This window comes from Oncorhynchus clarkii, chromosome 14 (genome assembly GCF_045791955.1).
Source record: "Oncorhynchus clarkii lewisi isolate Uvic-CL-2024 chromosome 14, UVic_Ocla_1.0, whole genome shotgun sequence".
NCBI classification, from domain to species: Eukaryota; Metazoa; Chordata; class Actinopteri; order Salmoniformes; family Salmonidae; genus Oncorhynchus; species Oncorhynchus clarkii.
The window spans coordinates 16,626,791-16,648,248 of record NC_092160.1 but is presented as its reverse complement, the minus strand read 5'-3'; the positions used below and the strand labels follow the sequence as shown (position 1 = coordinate 16,648,248).

At 44.0% G+C, this 21,458-nt stretch overlaps 1 protein-coding gene across 1 annotated transcript in view; it reads right to left on the bottom strand.

Annotated features, from left to right (window-relative positions):
* LOC139366005 (paired-like homeodomain 2) overlaps positions 1-20,079 on the bottom strand; it is a 68,276-nt gene extending 48,197 nt beyond the window's left edge. The window contains exon 1 of the mRNA XM_071103079.1: positions 19,979-20,079. The gene's annotated coding sequence lies outside the window, so the exon portion shown is untranslated. The remainder of the gene's footprint in view (positions 1-19,978) is intronic.
* Between the last annotated feature and the right edge of the window lie 1,379 nt (positions 20,080-21,458).

Genomic DNA, 21,458 nt, shown 5'->3' with positions numbered 1-21,458 from the left:
CAACTGAGACTAGCACAGCAGGGGGATGTTCAGTTTGTTGGCTTTGGAAGTGGTGGATAACAACTTGTACATGGTTGTTTAAGCTCCTGAGACTTATTAATGTGGCTACACAATACAATTTGTCAGCATTTCCCAATTTCCTCGGCTGTTGTTTCCCCTTTGAGTGACAGAGAATCCCTCGACGTGATCTGGATACAAGGCAGTATTTTCAAGCGTTCTCTCTCTCTCTCTCTCTCTCAATCAATGTTGAAGTTTGTCCAAATTTTATTTTAGAAATGTGATGTGCAGACAAATGTTTGTGTTGTTTATGGTACACAGGTACTTAAGCTGTGTCCATGAGTACTATCACAATGTATTGTCGTTGACATGGTCACATTGCCACTTCCCCTCTTGTTTTTATCATTTTTTCCCAACAAAGGGCCAAAGGGTTAAATCACACATGTTGACGACCGCTTGTAAAATCGACACACATTCTCAAGAGGTGTTCTCATATCGACATTCCCTGTTTTGTTTGTCAGTCAAAAGGGGTGTGTGGCGGTCTGGGAAATTAATTAACTCTGTAACAGGGTATCAAAGGGGGAAACCCAATATCTATGCAGGCTACAGTGGGGAACCCCACCTGTTTAGGCAGATAATGGGGGTGGTGGGGTTCTCTGTCCATAGTGTGCTTGATAGGGTTTCCATATTACCACTGCCTCCACTCCAACCCTACCAGACCAAAGCATCACAGGTGGGTCTCAAATGGCCATCCTAGCCCCACGCCGGAACGACAGGTGGGTCTCAAATGGCCATCCTAGCCCCACGCCGGAACGACAGGTGGGTCTCAAATGGCCGTCCTAGCCCCACGCCGGAACGACAGGTGGGTCTCAAATGGCCGTCCTAGCCCCACGCCGGAACGACAGGTGGGTCTCAAATGGCCGTCCTAGCCCCACGCCGGAACGACAGGTGGGTCTCAAATGGCCGTCCTAGCCCCACGCCGGAACGACAGGTGGGCGAGTGCTTTTTCTTTTCTTTACGATGTCTGCCCTCTCCGTCTGAAACATTTGGGGAACGCAACATGAGACGTCAGAAATGCCAGCTGTAAAGAGGAGGCGAACTTGGGGGAACTGTATACCTGAACTGTTAAGTTTATGGTTCTGGTCATTGTGACGTGACGTGGTTGGGCATTTATTAGGGAACAGAGAAAAGCTATTGGTTTGAATAAAGTGTGAGGCATAACAGAAAAACAGAAAAATAGATATCTACTTTTTTTTAAATCTGTGATCCAGTGTGGTCAGCCAAACACCAGCCACGCCACCTTGTTTGGAAAAGAGCAAGCTCTCGTCAGTTCTCGGTTCTTGACTCAACAACCTCTGTTCGACCTAAAAAAGCATAGACAAACTCAGTAGCCTAATAATAATTGATAATTGGACAAATATGTGAGAAGGCTCTTTCATAACAAGGCATTTTCTACATAAAGCCCTGAGTCAATCTTCAAAGTCTACTGGGCCTAAATTAGAGCTGATTTTGAAATTGCTTTTGCAAGGCTTGGATGTAAAATTGGTTTCAGCAAGTAGGAATCTGGTCAAAGTAATGATTCATGACGGTGAAAGTGACAGAAACCAGACATCACAGACAGAGAAGTTGATGAAAGACCAAAAATGATCATGTCATCATTACTCACATGCAGTAAAGCGATATAGACCAGTATTCTCAGAATGAACAAAATCTCTCCTTTAAAACTGTTGCGGTAGACAGTACTGTATCATTTAACTGAGGTATGCTTGCGTTCCGACAACTGCGTTGAATCGTACTCAAGTTCCCTTATTAATGCAAACCGTAGGATTGCTGAAGCAAGGGGAGAATAAAATGTAGAAGCCTAGTAAGTGGTAGCTGCAGTATTTGTCAGCTAAAGGGTTGGTACGTTACGCCATGGCCTCAAGACACGTGCAGGCAGCCAAAAGGCAGAAGGTACTGAACGCTTAAATGAACAGCCAAAGCCAGGTAAAGCCCCATCCAAACCACTTGGAAAATAACATTTGTGCGTTTCTACTCCCAAGTTGGGGAAAGTCCAAATGACCAGGGAACTAAGCATCTCCAAACCTACCTTAGGCCTCTTACTACTTGACTTCTTATTTTTTTATTTGACCTTTATTTAACTAGGCAAGTCGGTTAAGAACAAATTCTTATTCTCAATGACGGCCTAGGAACAGTGGGTTAACTGCCTTGTTCAGGGGCAGAACCACAGATTTTTACCTTGTCAGCTCGAGGATTTGATCTTGCAACCTTTCAATTACAACATTCTAAACACTAGGCTACCTGCCGCCCCTACCCCAGACTTTAGGTCTGGTGTAATTACAAGACAACGTTATGCCCATATAGTGGCAATACAAATGACAAAATAAATACATGTCTTTTTGGGGTGTTTATATTTCAAATGAGTCCCCCTTTTCTTCCTACTTGATTCTGGTGTATGGAATGCTAAGAAAGCACAGCGTCAAGATTTATTTTCATTTTTTGATATGTCGAATTCTATTCATTCCAGTTGAGGCTCCTTGAGGAATCCTTTAACAAACTGGCCACCACAGTTTTTCCATTCCATTTCAAAACATTTCCATAGCACCACATTTTACGTCCCATTGAACTACTGCCAAATGTTACAGGTTTATCATATACCACCCTATATGTTAACCAAATAACCGTACCAAAATTGTCATTATTCTCGCTGCTCAAGGAGCCAGCATATAGTTAGATCAAAGTTCCATCTCAAGTGGAATCTGTTCCCATCCCATCTATCTTTAGATCTCCTTGCTAACTACCTGCTATTCTGGACTTGACTGGAGATTAGCACATTTTCCTTCTTGGAACAGAGTACAAGTAGATTTGGCAATGGGTGAACATCCATCCTTTTATATAGAAGCTTTAAGTCCTCTCAGTCTTCTAACTGGATGTGCACCTCCTATTTCTGGAGAATAGAGGCAATGGGCTTCCAAAGAGTACAGCGTGTTGATCAGGACCTATTAATAAAGGTCCCCAGGGGGTCTTTGTGTGTGTGAGTGGGTGTCTGCATGTTTGTAGGGATAGTGTGTGTGTGTGTGTGTGTGTGTGTGTGTGTGTGTGTGTGTGTGTGTGTGTGTGTGTGTGTGTGTGTGTGTGTGTGTGTGTGTGTGTGTGTGTGTGTGTGTGAGAGTGTATTGTCAGCAAGTGAAACTGTGTGTGTGAGTGTAGACTGTAAGAGAGCTCCCAGCTCGTTGGCTGTAGACTCTGTAAGAGAGGTCCCAGCTCCTTGGCTGTAGACTCTGTAAGAGAGGTCCCAGCTTCTTGGCTGTAGACTCTGTAAAAGAGGTCCCAGGTCCTTGGCTGTAGACTCTGTAAGAGAGGTCCCAGGTCCTTGGCTGTAGACTGTAAGAGAGGTCCTAGGTCCTTTGCTGTAGACTCTGTAAGAGAGGTCCCAGCTTCTTGGCTGTGGACTCTGTTTAGACATTCACAGGGCAGCATATGGGACAGACAGCTGGTGGGGCTCAGGACTCTGAAGGTTATGATCACAGTGCTCTGGTAGGAGCCTAGTAGGAGCCCCCCTCCCGCCCCACCATACACACATACACGGACATACTGTACACACACACACACACACACACACACACACACACACACACACACACACACACACACACACACACACACACACACACACACACACACACACACACACACACACACACACACACACCCATCCCATGGCCCTCTCAGACCCCCCTAGACAGGTGGGCCATGGTTCTGGTTTCACCACCACCTTTATTCAATATAAACTCACTCCGCTAGAAGAAGGGCACGCACAAACCCAGGGACTTCCTGCAAGAACTCTTCTCGAGTCTGGACCTGCGAGAGGCTGAACCATCTGTCCGTCAACAGGCTCTCACTCTCTCCTATTCTCCCTGACTTTTCCGGTCCCCACCTCCCCTACTCCCTTCCTCCTCCCCTCTCTTTCTTCCTCTCCTCCGTCCGTTTTCCTCCCTATCACGCCAGCTGTGGTCTAGCACAAAAACAGATTTTTGGAGCGTTAACCATGATGTTCTTCCTACCCGGCGGCCGGATTTCATTTGCAGAGCACATGGGGGCAATATCTAGGGTAATTCCTGGGGTTTAGTGTCACTGATCTTCTCACAGCTCACCTCGGGAGAGAAATTAAAGCCCAGATAAGGCCATCTCTGCTTCCATCTCCGTCTTCCTTAGGCTGACCAGGACCATTCCTCACAGCACTGTGCTGTCAGGGCTGTCTGAGATGACACTATGGTACTGCTGTCCTACTGCATGTCCACCCTCCACTGGCATTGTAATAGGTGTGATCTAATCTCTGACCCATAGAATTTACATACACACAACACTTCGATTATGCATTCACACACACCTGAATGTTCGACATAAAGGCAATAAAATAAAAGGTTTAGTACGTACTAACGGAATAATGGATCTCAGCTATACTCGAGCACCCTTACCGGATCAAATGTAATCGACGCTGACCAAATATCATTCAGTGTCATGTTTGATTTAGTTGTTATAAAGGTGTGTGTGTGTCCTTTAGTTAATGACACTCAAACATAAGGAATTGTTATTTTAACATATTGCAAGGACTTAAGGTTTGAGGTGATGGCTACTTACATGTGGATTTGCAGTCTCTTGTTTGTTGGGTAAAGGCCATGCAGGGAAAGCAATAAAAAAGACCAATGATTTTAGTAGAATTTTTCTCCCTTTCAAGCAGCAAACGGCTTGCCTAGTATTTAATGAAAACCTTGTCAACCAGACTTTTTAGGACTCTGGTAAATGTCATCTAGTGGAAATGGGACTTCATAAGAATCCTAATTTAATTTAAAAGCTGTTAAACTCGACAGCATCGCCTTCAAAAGGGGGGAGAGGACATATTTCTCCTGATTGTATCAATGTGATGAAACATAAATGAAATGTCAGAAGATTTATTAATTTTCTAAATTCAATCAAAATATGGCAGAGCGGAGCACTTCGAATATTGAACTTAGTATTAAAATGAAAAATGATGTTCTGTTCACCGGCGCAGGCATATACTAGCTTTAAGCTTGGTGGTCCTGCCAATGACATTGGTTGTCATCGCTCAAGTAGTGTGTCTGAGCTGTGCGGTGGGAGCAATTAAAACAGGAGGCCTTGTTAACCATGTGCTGTGGCTTAACACAGTGGAAAATAAAGTTACAGAATAGTGCCCAGTCATGTGCTTTATGGCCTTCTCTAAACACCATACAGGCGGGCCAAGTGAATACACACACCACACACACTCACTTTACATCCCTGTATAGTAGAGATCATTCCAACGGATTAAGGCTTCCACATCACACACACGCACGCACGCGCACACGCATGCACACACGCACACACACCATTCCGCCAAACACAGCCCTGCATGTCAGGGGGCTTCAGAGTGTGAATCCAAGTTTGACTAAACCAACCATTGGCTTGCTGATTAAATGGTTCAGTTATCCTAACTTTTTCTCATACTAATTTCAATCTTTTTTTGCCTGGCACAGAAAAAATAAATACTTGACAGCATCAACAAGCATGCCTGTCGGTTGGTTTGACTTTATAACAGCGAGCGCCTCTGTCACACCCTGACCATAGTTTACTTTGTATATTTCCATGTTTTGGTTGGTCAGGGTGTGATCTGAGTGGGCATTCTATGTTACATGTCTAGTTTGTCCAGTTCTATGTTCGGCCTGATATGGTTCTCAATCAGAGGCAGGTGTTTGTCATTGTCTCTGATTGGGAACCATATTTAGGTAGCCTGGGTTTCACTGTGTGTTGGTGGGTGATTGTTCCTGTCTATGTGTTTTCACCAGATAGGGCTGTTTAGGTTTTCGTTACGTTCTTTATTTTGTAGTGTTTGTATTAATTCGTGTTTTACGTTTGGTTATTAAAACATGGATCGCAATCTACACGCTGCATTTTGGTCCGACTCTCCTTCTCATCAAGAAAACCGTTACAGAATCACCCACCACAAAAGGACCAAGCAGCGTGTCAACAGGCAGGAACAGCCCAAAGTGGAGTACAGTATGGACTATACTTCTTGGGAGGAGATAGACAGGTGGGCGGTCGACCCAGGGAGAGTGCCGGAGCCCGCCTGGGATTCGATGGAGCAGTACGCGGAAGGATATAGGAGAATGGAGTTTGCGAAGCAAGCAAGGCGCCGCGGACGGAGGCCCCAGAGTCAGCCCCCAAAATTTCTTGGGGGGGGGGCTCAGGGAGAGTGTGGCAGAGTCAGGAGTCAGACCTGAGCCAACTCTCCCTGTTTATCGTGAGGAGCCAAGGAGGAGACCAGAACCAGAGCCGGTGTTGGAGGTGAGCGAAACAGAGACTGTGAAGGAGTTAATGGGGAAATTGGAGGAGAGAGAAATGAGGGAGTTGCTGTGTTGGTGCTTTTTGCATGGAATTCGCCCGACGGAACGTGTCGGGGATTTGATGGCACCTGGGTTAGCGCTCCATACTCGTCCTGAGGTGCGTGTTAGTCGGCTGGTGAAGTCGGTGGCAGCCTCACGCACCAGGCCTCCTGTGCACATCCCTAGCCTTGCACGTTCTGTGCCAACACTGCTCTCAAGATCTCCAGTACGCCTTCACGGTCTAGCCCATCCTGTGCCACCTCCACACCCCAGCCCTCCGGTAGCAGCTCCCCGCACCAGGCTTCCTGTGCGTGTCCTCGGCCCAGTACCACCAGTGCCAGCACCACGCATCAGGCCTACAGTGCGCCTCGCCTGTCCAGCGCTGTCGGAGCCCTCCTCCTCTCCAGCGCTGTCGGAGTCTCCCGCCTGTTTAGCGCTGTCAGAGCTTTCCGCCTCTACAGCGCTGCCGGAGTCTCCCGCCTGTTCAGAACTGCCAGTCTGCATGGAGCTGCCAGTCTGCATGGAGCTGCCAGTCTGCATGGAGCTGCCAGTCAGCATAGAGCTGCCAGTCAGCAAGGAGCTGCCAGTCTGCATAAACCTGCCAGTCTGCAAGGAGCTGCCAGTCTGCAAGGAGCTGCCAGTCTGCAAGGAGCTGCCAGTCTGCAAGGAGCTGCCAGTCTGCATAAACCTGCCAGTCTGCAAGGAGCTGCCAGTCTGCAAGGAGCCGCCAGAGCTGCCAGTCTGCAGGATGCCGCCAAAGCTGCCAGTCTGCAAAGAGCCGCCAGAGCTGCCAGTCTGCAAGGAGCCGCCAGAGCTGCCAGTTAGCATGGAGCAGCCAGAGCCGCCAGTCAGCATGGAGCAGCCAGAGCCGCCAGTCAGCATGGAGCAGCCAGGGCCGCCAGTCAGCATGGAGCAGCCAGGGCCGCCAGTCAGCATGGAGCAGCCAGGGCCGCCAGTCAGCATGGAGCAGCCAGGCAGCATGGAGCAGCCAGAGCAGCCAGTCAGCATGGAGCAGCCAGTCAGCATGGAGCAGCCAGAGCAGCCAGTCAGCATGGAGCAGCCAGAGCTGCCAGTCAGCATGGAGCAGCCAGTCAGCATGGAGCAGCCAGAGCTGCCAGTCAGCATGGAGCAGCCAGTCAGCATGGAGCAGCCAGAGCTGCCAGTCAGCATGGAGCAGCCAGTCAGCATGGAGCAGCCAGAGCTGCCAGTCGACCAGACTCTTCCAGATCTGCCAGTCGACCAGACTCTTCCAGATCTGCCAGTCGACCAGACTCTTCCAGATCTGCCAGTCGACCAGACTCTTCCAGATCTGCCAGTCGACCAGACTCTTCCAGATCTGCCAGTCGACCAGACTCTTCCAGATCTGCCAGTCGACCAGACTCTGCCAGATCTGCCAGTCGACCAGACTCTGCCAGATCTGCCAGACTCTGCCAGATCTGCCAGTCAGCCAGACTCTGCCAGATCTGCCAGTCAGCCAGACTCTGCCAGATCTGCCAGTCAGCCAGGATCTGCCAGATCTGCCAGTCAGCCAGGATCTGCCAGAACCGCCAGCCAGCCAGGATCTGCCAGAACCGCCAGCCAGCCAGGATCTGCCAGAACCGCCAGCCAGCCAGGATCTGCCGGATTCAACTACCTGCCTGAGCTTCCTCTCAGTACTGAGCTTCCTCTCAGTGCTGAGCTTCCTCTCAGTGCTGAGCTTCCTCTCAGTGCTGAGCTACCCATCAGTCCCGAGCTACCTCTGTTCCGAGCTGTCCTTCTGTTCCGAGCTGCCCCTCTGTCCCGAGCTGTCATTTAAGAGGGTAACATATCTAGGGACGCTAAGGAGGTGGACTAAGACTATTATGGAGTGGGGTCCACGTCCAGCGCCAGAGCCGCCACCGCGGACAGATGCCCACCCAGACCCTCCCCTATAGGTTCAGGTTTTGCGGCCGGAGTCCGCACCTTGGGGGGGGGGGGGTACTGTCACACCCTGACCATAGTTTACTTTGTATATTTCTATGTTTTGGTTGGTCAGGGTGTGATCTGAGTGGGCATTCTATGTTACATGTCTAGTTTGTCCAGTTCTATGTTCGGCCTGATATGGTTCTCAATCAGAGGCAGGTGTTTGTCATTGTCTCTGATTGGGAACCATATTTAGGTAGCCTGGGTTTCACTGTGTGTTGGTGGGTGATTGTTCCTGTCTATGTGTTTTCACCAGATAGGGCTGTTTAGGTTTTCGTTACGTTCTTTATTTTGTAGTGTTTGTATTAATTCGTGTTTTACGTTTGGTTATTAAAACATGGATCGCAATCTACACGCTGCATTTTGGTCCGACTCTCCTTCTCATCAAGAAAACCGTTACAGCCTCAATGTGTTTTCAATGTGAAGGAGATACGAGGGTCTGTTTTGTGACATGCTTCCCTTTGAAATGATGTGCCAGCCTGAGGAAAACATAAACAAATGTTTACCACCAAGCACGTTCAAGTTTCCTCTGGAAAAAGCCACAGCTTCACATGAGAACCATTACTGGGAGGGAGGACACTGAAAACCTATTTTTGGAATTAAAACTTTCAAACCAGATCAATTCTCTAATTGGCTCCTTTCACAACATTTGCATATTGAGTTAGATTGAGGAGGTTGATTGGCTGTGGTGTCTTGAGACTGAGGTGTTCGGTGGGTGGTACAAAGACACACACACACACACACACACACACACACACACACACACACACACACACACACACACACACACACACACACACACATACACACACACACAGTGCATGTTGGAAAGCTTCTGAAGATAAAAGCCTCTCTAGGCGAACAGAGACCGTGTTGACATACGAGGCAAAACAAACAGTCTGACTTCTAAGCTTTGACATGCCGGGTGACTGGGACCTCAGTTTCTCATGCCGAGTGACTGGGACCTCAGTTTCTCAGCTTTGTCATGCCGGGTGACTGGGACCTCAGTTTCTCAGCTTTGTCATGCCGGGTGACTGGGACCTCAGTTTCTCATGCCGGGTGACTGGGACCTCAGTTTGTAAGCTTTGGCATGCCGGGTGACTGGGACCTCAGTTTGTAAGCTTTGGCATGCCGGGTGACTGGGACCTCAGTTTCTCATGCCGGGTGACTGGGACCTCAGTTTGTAAGCTTTGGCATGCCGGGTGACTGGGACCTCAGTTTCTCAGCTTTGATATGCCGGGTGACCGGGCCCTCAGTTTATCATGCCCGGTGGCTGGGACCTCAGATTCTTAGCTTTGGCATGCCGGGTGACTGGGACCTCAGGTTTTCAGTTTTCCTACTAGATGCCTATAGGCTTTGTGTTTTACTAGTATTCTGTTTCTCTCTTCCTCTGTGCTTCATTGCTTCATTAACCCCCAGAGAGGGGATGAGAATGAGAAAGAGAGGGGAAGACTGGGAAAGAGAGAGAAAAATGGAGAGAAAGAGAGCGAAAGAGAGATTGCAATTAATTTAGTAGGCCTCATATTTTTGGTAAATAATTGGCACAATTTAACACACTGACACACACACACAAACACACACACACACACACACACAAACACACACTTTGTTTTCCTGAAATGGTAGGACTTTTTGGAGTGTAAAAATGTTTGACCATTAAAAACCCTGGTTTCCCTAACAGCTAACCCTAATACTAACCTTTAAAGTGGAACTGACAGCGTTTTAACAACTTTGCGGATATGAAACAAACAGACAATAATAATATCAATCAAAAATATCAAATTCCCCATTGATGCTACAACACCAACTTTATAAGAGGTCTTAAAAATAGGTTATGTTTGACTCAACATTCCATGACGTACACTAAGGCATTGTTGGCCAAATAGATGGATACAGTTTAATGCATGATTAATATAATTCACCAATACATTTCTTGGTAGTCCAAAAAATATTGCTATCAGGTTGTAAATCACATCTGGCCTGTTCAATGTTTTGCTGCCTCCATTTGGGATGGAGCTGAAACTGTTTCAGTTTCAATGATTCAATATTTCAGATAAAAATGTAGAAATGTAAGTAAGGCTGGGAATGCCAAGACAAATAAACTAGCAAGGGCAACAATCACAAGTCAGTCATAACGTGGCTAATAGGTTACCATATCTTTTTATGTAGAAAGCAAAAAACAAGGAGCCTACTGTTAGCTAGATAGGTAGCTGCTGGGAGGATGTCATGTCATTGCAGAACTGGGTGAGTGACTGACTTTTCCCCCTCACATCGTTTTTCGGTGGCTATACACAGCTAGATATGCAGGTGCTATTTGGTTAGCTAGCAAGAACTTGAATGACTGTTATCCAGTTAGGATGTCTACTCCGATTTCAGAGCGCTCTCATCTGAGTGTGCCTGGGGGCAGAATAACTGATACATTTGCAACACTCACTCGATATGACAGTGTCAGTAAACATAGTCAAAAAAGGTAATAGTTAGTCACGACCACTCTAGAGAACAAGTAAACAGCCTAACCAACTCTGCTACGGTGAGTAAAATGGTCAGAGTAAGGTGTTCTCTCATTTGTGTCTGGAAGTAGCTAGCTAGCAAGCTAGCAAACTTTAGCAGTTAACTTGGGTGCTTGGTTGGGACAAGAATTAATGCATTGGCAGGCAAGCTCCAGAAGGACAAGTAGGCTTCTATTCCCCATCGTTTATGAGTGCAATTTTGATGGGCAACTAGCTGAAAAGGTTTGAGAGATTTTATGTAATGTTCCTTCGTTAAATATTAGCTCATCTTGCTCTGGCTAGCGTTAGTTTTTGATCTTGTTGTTGTGCATCACTGAGGGAGAGAGAGCCTACCCTTTCATGGTTGTCTGATCGATAGGACTGTAAAGTTCCCAAATGTTAAAGGACTCCTGTAGTATTTACATATTTGCAGAAATCCGTTCAGGAATATTTTGTCACTTTTGGCGAATGTTGCAACTTCCTGTAAACACACAGTTAATTTCAAAGTGAATGTTGGCAGGCCAAATGGCTTGTTTGCATAAAGGCCTACTGTAACTCTGATTGGCTATGGCACATCGGTCTGCATAGACTTCGGTTTTGGACGAGACAGATGTGTTTATTAGGTTTTATTTAATTAAGTGTCTATTAATTGTCCAAACGCACGGCCTCTTTCCCACTCTATATTGCTATAGAATTTTTTACAAATGCCTTAGTATATGTAATCCCGAAACGTTCTAAGAATTTATGAAAACGTGAAACTGACCATATATATAATTTTTTTTAAAGTGTCATATTCTCCTGGGGGTGTATATGAACAGATGATTTTAATAAGATTTCATGTTGCCAAATTGCTGTCAGTTCCACTTTAAACTAACCTAACACTAATGTTAACCCCAAAAACCCCAAACCTAACCGTAAACTTAACCCAAAACGTAACCCTAACCCTAAACCTAACATAAACCCTAGCTCTAAACCTATCCCTATCCCTAACCTTAACCCTAAAACCCTATATCTAACCCTTAAGCTTAAAATAGCATTTTAATAAAAATCTGGACCTGAAAAAGTGAAATGTTAGGACTTTGGGGTCCTTATAATGTAGGAAATCACACACACACACACACACACACACACACACACACACACACACACACACACACACACACACACACACACACACACACACACACACACACACACACACACACACACACACACACACACACACAGAGAGAGTAGTGCACTCTCAACAGCTCACCTTTACAATAGCGAGCACAGCTAACTCCCCATTACAACCGCATCAAAAAGAGACACAATAACTCCCCCTTTTCACCCCTCAATACGAGAGTCCTCACTTTTGCTGACAAGTCGCGACAACACAGACGTCGACGGCACCACTCAACGCTTTTCTCCTGTCTTTTCCTCCCGTCTTTCCTCCCCTCTGGTCCTCTTGCCCTCCTCCTGTCTTTTCCTCCTGTCTTTCCTCCTGTTGATCCCCCTTTTGAACCGCTGCCATGTTAAGGAAACCCAATCTATTGTTTGAAGTGAACAGACAGATTTCCTTCTAGAGATTGTCAAATACTTTGTTTAAACAGTGTGGTGCTTTGTTGAACCTATCCTAGGTGTGACTTAATAAAGATGAAGACTATAAGGTGCTGGTTGATAAATGCGAACCACATGCACAAATACGGCGCGGTGCTCAACGTGAGTGTGTGAGAGAAAACAGTAATCACATCGGTTTCCTGTGACAAACAATAACATTTGTTTTAAACCGCCGGCCTTCTTCTCAGAGCGACTCTGTAGCTCCCGTGGTAATATATCCCAGACTGTCTAGATCCCTGAGTACTGGGAACTAGCTAACTTCATAGGCTACTTCTAGGGCCAGTAGGAGGTCAGATTGGGAAGCTATACGCTAAAAGGGGTTTATTTGAGAGAATTGATTTAATCACAGAATGAATACCAAACTTACAATAGACTGTGCTCATGGCCAAAGTATACAGTGATATTAGTGGACAGAAACGTAGTAATGATCTATGAAAAATGATTTTTGTCAGCATATAGATGCTATCTCAGATGCAGCATTAGCAACAAGAAAACCACTCTTAGACATAAAAATATATCTCCTTGACATTGTGATCAGTTGCTGTATGTAGGCCTATGTACATACACACAAAAAAACATTTCAAATCATTCCTCCCTCTATTTAACCAATGATGCCATGCGCAACCCACTTGGCTCCGTTTAACCTTGATCAAGAGGAAGCTAACAGGGTGTCTCGTCCCTTAACGTATAGGGGCACTGTGGCGATGATAGATCACACTGTTTTCATCAGAAACCCATCGGGCTCTGCTTGCCTCAACTTTGGGGTTTCTGACCTAAGAGTTCCCCCCTGTCGGGGTGATTTTACTTGGACAAATTTCTCCTCCTACTGGGGCCTCTTTACTGCAAGGGGATCCATGTCAGACACTCATCTGCCTCCCATTACACGTCCCAAATAGAAAACCTACACGGTGGATGTGTTAATGGATGAAAATGCAGTGCAGGAACATTGAGTGCCGGACTGTTAAAGAGCAACTCCCCCCGAGCCCCTTAAACTGCTGGTGCAGTCAAACCTCCGTCCTTAACCTTGCTACAATCCCATCTTATGGGTGTTCTTCACAGCTCGGTACATGGTGTTACCAGCAGTTATGTCACATGACTAGCAGACAAGGCCTACACGTTTACAATAAGTGAGTCACATATTGGGAACTTTCTGTTGAATTTACATGACTTGATTCATTTAAGTTTTCCTTACAACTTTTTGTTGTTTATGGTGTAAAACACTGTCCACCACTTAATATGGCACCAGATGGCAGAGTTAGCGATAAGGTATAAGAATCTACGTCTGTTGTAACATCGACACTGTTTGGTGTACAGTAGACCTAGTCTTCCAACCCCAGCCTTTGTCCTTGCATTATTAGAATGTTGGTCCCATGTCACTTTACAGAACCTCTAACACCCTGAAAGACCCCAGATTAGATCAGATTAGTTATCAGAAACAAGCAGAGGTGGGTTACCTTTCGCCAGCTGTCAGTGGTGGCGGGTGCAGGGTGCAGTGTCAGTGTGGGCAAGTGTCTCTGATGGCAACAGAGAAGGCTGGATGTTTGATACTGTTGACTGGTATGATGGGTGCCACTGTAATCCCACAGGGGATCATTCTTGACCCCAACACTTAAATATAGAAAACTCCTGCTATTCTGGAGGATGAGGACGATGGGCTGATGGGCCTTCCAAAGCAGAGTGCTACTTGTTATTCTTCAATTAAAGCACATGTATTTGTTGAGTGGTCATCTACTTAATTAGTCCTGGACATTTTGAACTGTTTTAAAAATTAGGCCTACAGCACCATGAAAAACTATGACAAAGCATATCAATCCATTTTCTCTATAAAATACTTTAATTTAGTGATTGAGTGTTATGGTGTTTTACTATAAACAAACTTCACACCTGTGCAGATGAACAATTGACACTAGGATGCGATATAGATGCTTTTCATATCCACAACTATGTCCTAAAGACAGATTTTTGCCATCAAATCAAACTATAACAGGGAAAAGGCATTTTCAATAAGCAATTGAATACCCTCAGCTGTAGCGTGACCCCAGACACATGAGTCTGACCTGGTCATATGACTAGGTAATGGATTTCTAACCATTAATGAATGCTCTCGTTCATTTATTATTAATGCAATTTTCAAATACTGCAACTATACCTCCTTGATCCGTTTATCTTACACATGGCAGTCCAAACCCCCCACCACCAAATTACAGTGAGGGCACAGTTGAGAAAAAAAAGGCATAGGTGGAATGAGTAGGCTAAAAGGCAATGCAACCCAGTGGTAAGGCCCGCTGACGCTACCCATAGTCTTACTCAACAACCCCCCCATCACCACCACCAGCATAAATCATAAGGTTCATTCAGTGAGCTGTCTGGTCTAACCAAAGAAAGATGTGCACCGCTAAACCTGCCAAAGCTCACTTTGATGCTGAAAAGTCAATGTCTTCTGGATGGATTATGATACCAATGAATGCAATTAGGGGAGCTAGGGATAAATTCAACATATTCTGTCTTACTGACGCATCCTTTAACAACTGCTGTGTCAAAATACGCTGACTGTTGCCAAGAGAAAACATTTGAATATGTACCACATTTTCTCTCACTTATGCACGAGATGAAGTCCAAATGACGAAAAGAAAATGGAGTAAGTATTATGGACAGGCTTTGGTCTAAATTGAATTAGTCCTTTATGAGATGACTTGCAGTAAGAAATGAAATGTCATCCTCTCCAGAGAGAGAGAGAGGGAGTAGAAATGTGAAACATATGAATGTGAAAGAGAGTGCGGTTCCAGCTACGCTTTTCTTATGTGCTGACTCCACTTACTAAGATGTGTCATGCATAAATCAGTGCTGTGTTGTGGGATGAGAAGCAGCGCCCCACAGAGCCTCAAAACACACACAGACACTGATTTGACTCCACAGTCTTTTGTCTTTCATTTTCCAGTGATAACTAACCCGGCATAGTATCATTGCCATCCCATGTGTTTAGAATCAATAAAACATATATGTGTCATTTTAACTCCTCTGAAAGTGTCGGCGAGCTCCTCCTAATTTCCAAGAGTTTGAAATATGACGCTGAGTGCTAACGTGGAACGCTGAGTGAAGTAGAAGGAGAAAAAAAGATTGTCAGGGGTTTTTAATACAGGATCTAAAACCCGGAGCTCACAGAGTTACATATCATGTTTCACCAAGGCTTGAGTAGCTCTATATGTAGAGACACAGAATCCTAACCTGCTGCGAAAGTCTTTTTTTCTTCTTCGTGGAAAGTTACACGCTCCCTGCTGCTAGACTTGATGTTGATACTCGCGACTCATAAAATAAAATCATGTTCTGAGCAGATGCAGTGAAGGGGAATTTGCTTTTATAGTTGGCACGTTTTGAATTTTCATGGCCCATGAAGTGATACTGTCAGTTAGGATATCAGGATTTTGTCAGGTTAGTTCTCCCCTAACCTAATCAAGATGACATTCTAGCCATGGACTATCACCATCCTACATTGAAAATTGTTTCATTTTTTTAAATAGTCAAACGATTCAGAAACAAACATTTCTAGTTTTAATCACTACTGAATGATCTGACAGGTAAGGTTATTAACTCAAAGCTGTGAAGCAGCCTGGGAGATATTTGGATGTCTATTTTGATAATAAGCTTTAAGTATTCCACAGTAGCACTCCGAGCATGTGTCAGAGCCTGTTAGCAGTCATATCATTATGTATTTCAGATATGGGGCAGAGAACAGGAAGTTGACAAACTGTCACTTCCTGTGTCCGTGTCTAGACCAAACTCAGCCTGGGTGGGGGTCATCACACTGCAGAGACATTGCACATGTTTCTGGGTGATGATGGGTTTGAAACTATGTTATCCATCACCGGCCTTGCTAAGTCCACTGGCCTCCTGCCAATACCACATCCATTTTCAGGTCGCTGGGAAAAAAACGGATAAAATGACCAGGCTTTTTTCCCCCACAGGAGCCTACATTAGAAACGTATGGAGAGATGTGAGAGTTAGACGACCTTCCACACATACTGTACTATCCTGCCCAAATAAGACAGCATCAAAAGACTTCTCTCTACACTCAACAATGTTTCATAATTGATAAAATACTACATGGTAGACTGGCAGAATTTCAATTGAGCTGGCTTCAGTTCTGTCTGTTTGACTTTTAACCAAACAGGCCCAAAACCCCACTATTTTTCCACTGCAGTGCGAGAGATGAAAAAATCCCACAGAGACTGGGCCAAAAGTACTTTTTCATATTATAAATTAGGGAGATGACTGGGGCTTTCAAAGCAAACCATTATGATAGTTAACATAAAACCACTTAAAAGGCCAGCTGTGGGAGTGACGTGAATAATGGTGTTTAATTTGTCTAATCTTAGCTGGAGCAGTGGGTGGTTGAGCGGGGGGGGGGGGGGGGGGAGTGGTGAGGGGTGCCTCTGCTTGGTTAGGCTGGTACCCTGCTGGCACTTGAAGAGATTGGGTTTTGCCACAGTGCGGTACAAATGCCCTAAATGGTTGGCTGGCTGTGTTGTTGTTTTTTCTGCGTGTTGTCCCCTTTCATTTGTATTTGGTCTGTTGTTAGCATACTTTGTGAATGCTGTGGACATGGAAAAGCTCTTTGGAAAGTTAGTGCTCAGTTAAAAGGCTGCTGCCAGGCTGCCAAAAGGAGCTGATTGAGGAGCTGATTTCTTTTTCAAGGCCACTAGTTTTCTACAGCACTAAAAAATCTCTAGAAATAAATAATTGAAGAACTTGTTCATATAGTTCTGAACTATTTTCACGTGTATATGTCTCCACTTTTGTATTGCGCACAGCATAAATCTTCAATGACTTCGATTGAATATTTTTCCTTATTAGTGTACAACTTATAAGATGTAACATATCTACTGTACGTTGTTAATAAATGTAGCCATTTATTAACAGTAGTTTTAATTTCTTACATCACATCGCATGTGGGGGCAGTATATACAATAATTTACACATTGAGAAATTTGCAAGTGTTCATCATATACAGCTTGTGTTTTAAGTTTATACATTTCCTCAGTTTTATGTCCCAAAAGAATAGAGTGGTGTCTGAACTTCGGTATCACTATCCAGAAACAGTTTGGCAGGGCAATGCTTATGGCTGATGTTATACAGCTGATGTTATACTGCTGATGTTATACAGCTGATGTTATACTGCTGATGTTATACAGCTGATGTTATACTGCTGATTTTATACAGCTGATCTTATACAGCAAATGTTTACTGCTAATGTTAAACAGCTGATGTTATACAGCTGATGTTTACTGCTGATGTTTACTGCCGTTTACTGCTGATGTTTACTGCTGATGTTTACTGCTGATGTTTACTGCTGATATTTACTGCTGATGTTTACTGCTGTTGTTTACTGCTGTTTACTGCTGATGTTTACTGCTGCTGTTTACTGCTGATGTTTACTGCTGTTTACTGCTGATGTTTACTGCTGATGTTTACGGCGGATGTTTACTGCTGATGTTTACTGCTGATGTTATACAGCTGATGTTATACAGCAAATGTTTACTGCTGATGTTTACTGCTGATGTTTACTGCTCATGTTTACTGCTAATGTTATACAGCTGATGTTTACTGCGGATGTTTACTGATGATGTTTACTGCTGATGTTATACAGCTGATGTTATACAGCTGATGTTATACTGCTGATGTTATACAGCTGATGTTATACAGCTGACATTATACAGCTGATGTTATATAGCTGATGTTTACTGCTGATGCTTACTGTTGATGTTATACAGCTGTTGTTTACTGCGGATGTTTACTGCTGATGTTTACTGCTGATGTTATACAGCTGATGTTTACTGCTGATGTTATATAGCGGATGTTTACTGCTGATGTTTACTGCTGATGTTATATAGCGGATGTTTACTGCTGATGTTTACTGCTGATGTTATATAGCGGATGTTTACTGCTGATGCTTACTGCTGATGTTATATAACGGATGTTTACTGCAGTTATACAGTGGATGTTTACTGCTGATGTTTTACAACTTCTTTTCAACTTGACACAGTTGTATGTTGGTGTTAAAGCCAGCATTTAAAGATGGTCCTGCAGTGCAGAGAAATCTCCCGTAAATATCCCAATCACCATGCGGGGAGTGATTTGGGAAAAGCCTCTCCTTTATGTTTTAATGGGTGCATGAAGTTCTACTGTACTGTATCTAGACATCCTGTATATAGACATCCTGTATATAGACAGAACCAGACTTGTGGAGGTCTACAATCTTTTTTTCTGAGGTCTTGGTTCATTTATTTTGATTTTCCCATAATGTCAAGCAAAGAGGCACTGAGTTTGAAGGTAGGCCTTGAAATACATCCACGGGTACACCTCCAATTGACTCAAATGATGTCAGTTAGCCTATCAGAAGTTTCTAAAGCCATGACATCATTTTCTGGAATTTTCCAAGCTGTTTAAGGTAGAGTCAACTTAGTGTATGTAAACTTCTGACTCACTGGAATTGTGGTACAGTGAATTATAAGTGAAATAATCTGTCTGTAAACAATTGTTGGAAAAATGACTTGTGTCGTGCACAAAGTAGATGTCCTAACCGACTTGCCAAAACTATAGTTTGGTAACAAGACATTTGTGGAGTTGTTGAAAAACTAGTTTTAATGCCTCCAACCTAAGTGTATGTAAACTTCCGACTTCAACTGTATATATATCCTTTATTTAGACATTCTGGAAATAGACATCCTTAATATAGAAATCCTGAATATAGACATCCTCTATATCTACTATCCTCTATCCTGGACTATTGGAAGATTAGTCCAAATGGGGACTAAAAGAGATCCAAATAAATTCAAAATCAAATCAAATCTAAATAGACATCCGGGATATTGTGTGCATCTTGTGTGCATGCAGGTCATATTGTCACCTATTGTTTTATATCATCCAAGTTTAAAACAATTAAATGCACAGTGAAGGGTTAATCATGAAAAGTATAATTGCAGTAAGCAGATGTTAGACTACACTCTTAGATGCAAATGCTGAGAACCAAGGCTCTAACCTAACAACGGTGTTTAATGGACAACTCCAACCACTGTTCAGCACTGTGGTAACCCGAACCAACATCAACACCATTAGAGGAGGGTTCAAAACCACTGTGGATGGCACCTACCCCTCCATTATTTCAAGAGGCCTTCGTCACACCCCCATCCCCTACCACCACCACCCCAGCCCAATTCTTCCTCCTCAATACCCCCTCTCCTCCTTCAAATCAGGGCCTTCCCAGTGCCTCATTGTCCCAAAGTGAGTTTTGATTACCAGCTTAAGTCCTGAGAAGGCTTGCCTCAGTTGCCACAGCTGATCTTTTATACTAATTTAGGATTAATGCGGGGTCTGCAACACTGCCTCAACACCGACGCTGAGAAGGCCCCTGCCACACACAGCTAAACATTAATCCTCCTTAATGCGCAGAGTCAACTCTGAGTCCTTATCAGAATTTGCCTTAATCTCTGCCTAGGCTGTACAAAACTCCCTACTGCTCTATAGTACAAATGTATACACCAGGTACATGCAGAGAAATAGGAAATCCTCTTTTACCTTGGAAAAGTTTTGGATGAGTTGTTCTAGTTAGCAGACTTGGAGTTCAGAGAAGATATTCTGTAGACAGACGGGGTGTCGACTTGAACTTTATTTTTATTACTGCTGCTGGCTATATCTTCCGACTCATCCTAACGGTCCTGATACTCACATGACAGAATATCTGACAAGGCTCTTGTCCAATCACAAGTTATGCTTCTGTTAGCTATCCAATTGTCATCTGATTTGACTTGAAGAATCTCCTTCCTCCCAGTTAACTTCTTGCCAGACTGTTTAGAACAACTTTCCCCCTGTCTTGCTCCTTTTTCCTATATTCCATCTCAGAATTCTGGGTTCTGCTCTTCTGTGGGTGCTAGTCAGTGACTGGCAGGGAACCCTCCCTTGAAGACAGCCTTGCCTGTAATCAGTGGTGTAAAGTACATAAGTAAAAATACTTTAAAGTACTACTTAAGTAGTTTTTTGGGTATCTGTACTTTACTTTACTATTTATATTTTTGACAACTTTTAATTTTACTCCACTACATTCCTAAAGAAAATAATGTACTTTTTACTCCATACATTTTCCCTGACACGCAAAAGTACTCATTATATGTTGACAGGAAAATGGTCCAATTCACACACTCATCAAGAGAACATCCCTGGTCATACCTATTGCCTCTGATCTGGCAGACTCACTAAACACAAATGCTTTGTTTGTAAATTATGTCTGAGTACTGGAGTGTGCCCCTGGATATCCGTCAGAAAAATAAATAAATTGTGTCGTCTGGTATAAGGAATTTGGCTTGTTACAATATTTTGGGGCGTGGTTTGTTCACTGCTCTTTTTGTGCAACTGTGAGTGAGAGTGTCATTCCAGTTGATCTAATCTGTTGACATTACTGTACATGTTATATATGTCTAGGGCCAGTGACCATAGCATATGGCCTTGTGTCAATTGAGAATGTTTGATTAAGTCAGTGGTTCTCAATTCTCTCCTCAGGGACCCCCAGCTGTTCAAGAGCTAGCATACCTGATTCAACTTGTCAATTAACACAACAATAACACCTATTGGAATGTTTCCACTATAATATGGCTTAACAGAATAAAACAAACCTGTAGGATTCTTCAAAATGATCTGCAAAGGGTTACGACCATAGCAGAAACCTGTTTTGGTGCTATATAGAACATATTTTTTTAATGGTTCTTTATAGAACCTTAGGTAAGGGTTCTTTATAGAACCTTCACAAAAAAGTTTTATATAGCATTAAAAAGTGATCTGCTATGGTTACAAGCCAAATAACCCTTATTTGGCACTACATAGAACCATTTGTTTTTAGTGTGTAATTGATTCACTTTGTGATTGCTAAGCTGACCTCATACAAAGAACATTCCTTGATACTCTTTAATAAAAGTTTAAAATAAATGACATGGTGCTTTATCAACAACCATGTATGGTCTGACTCAATGTTGCATATAGGCCAGAATAGGCTTTTGCAACTACC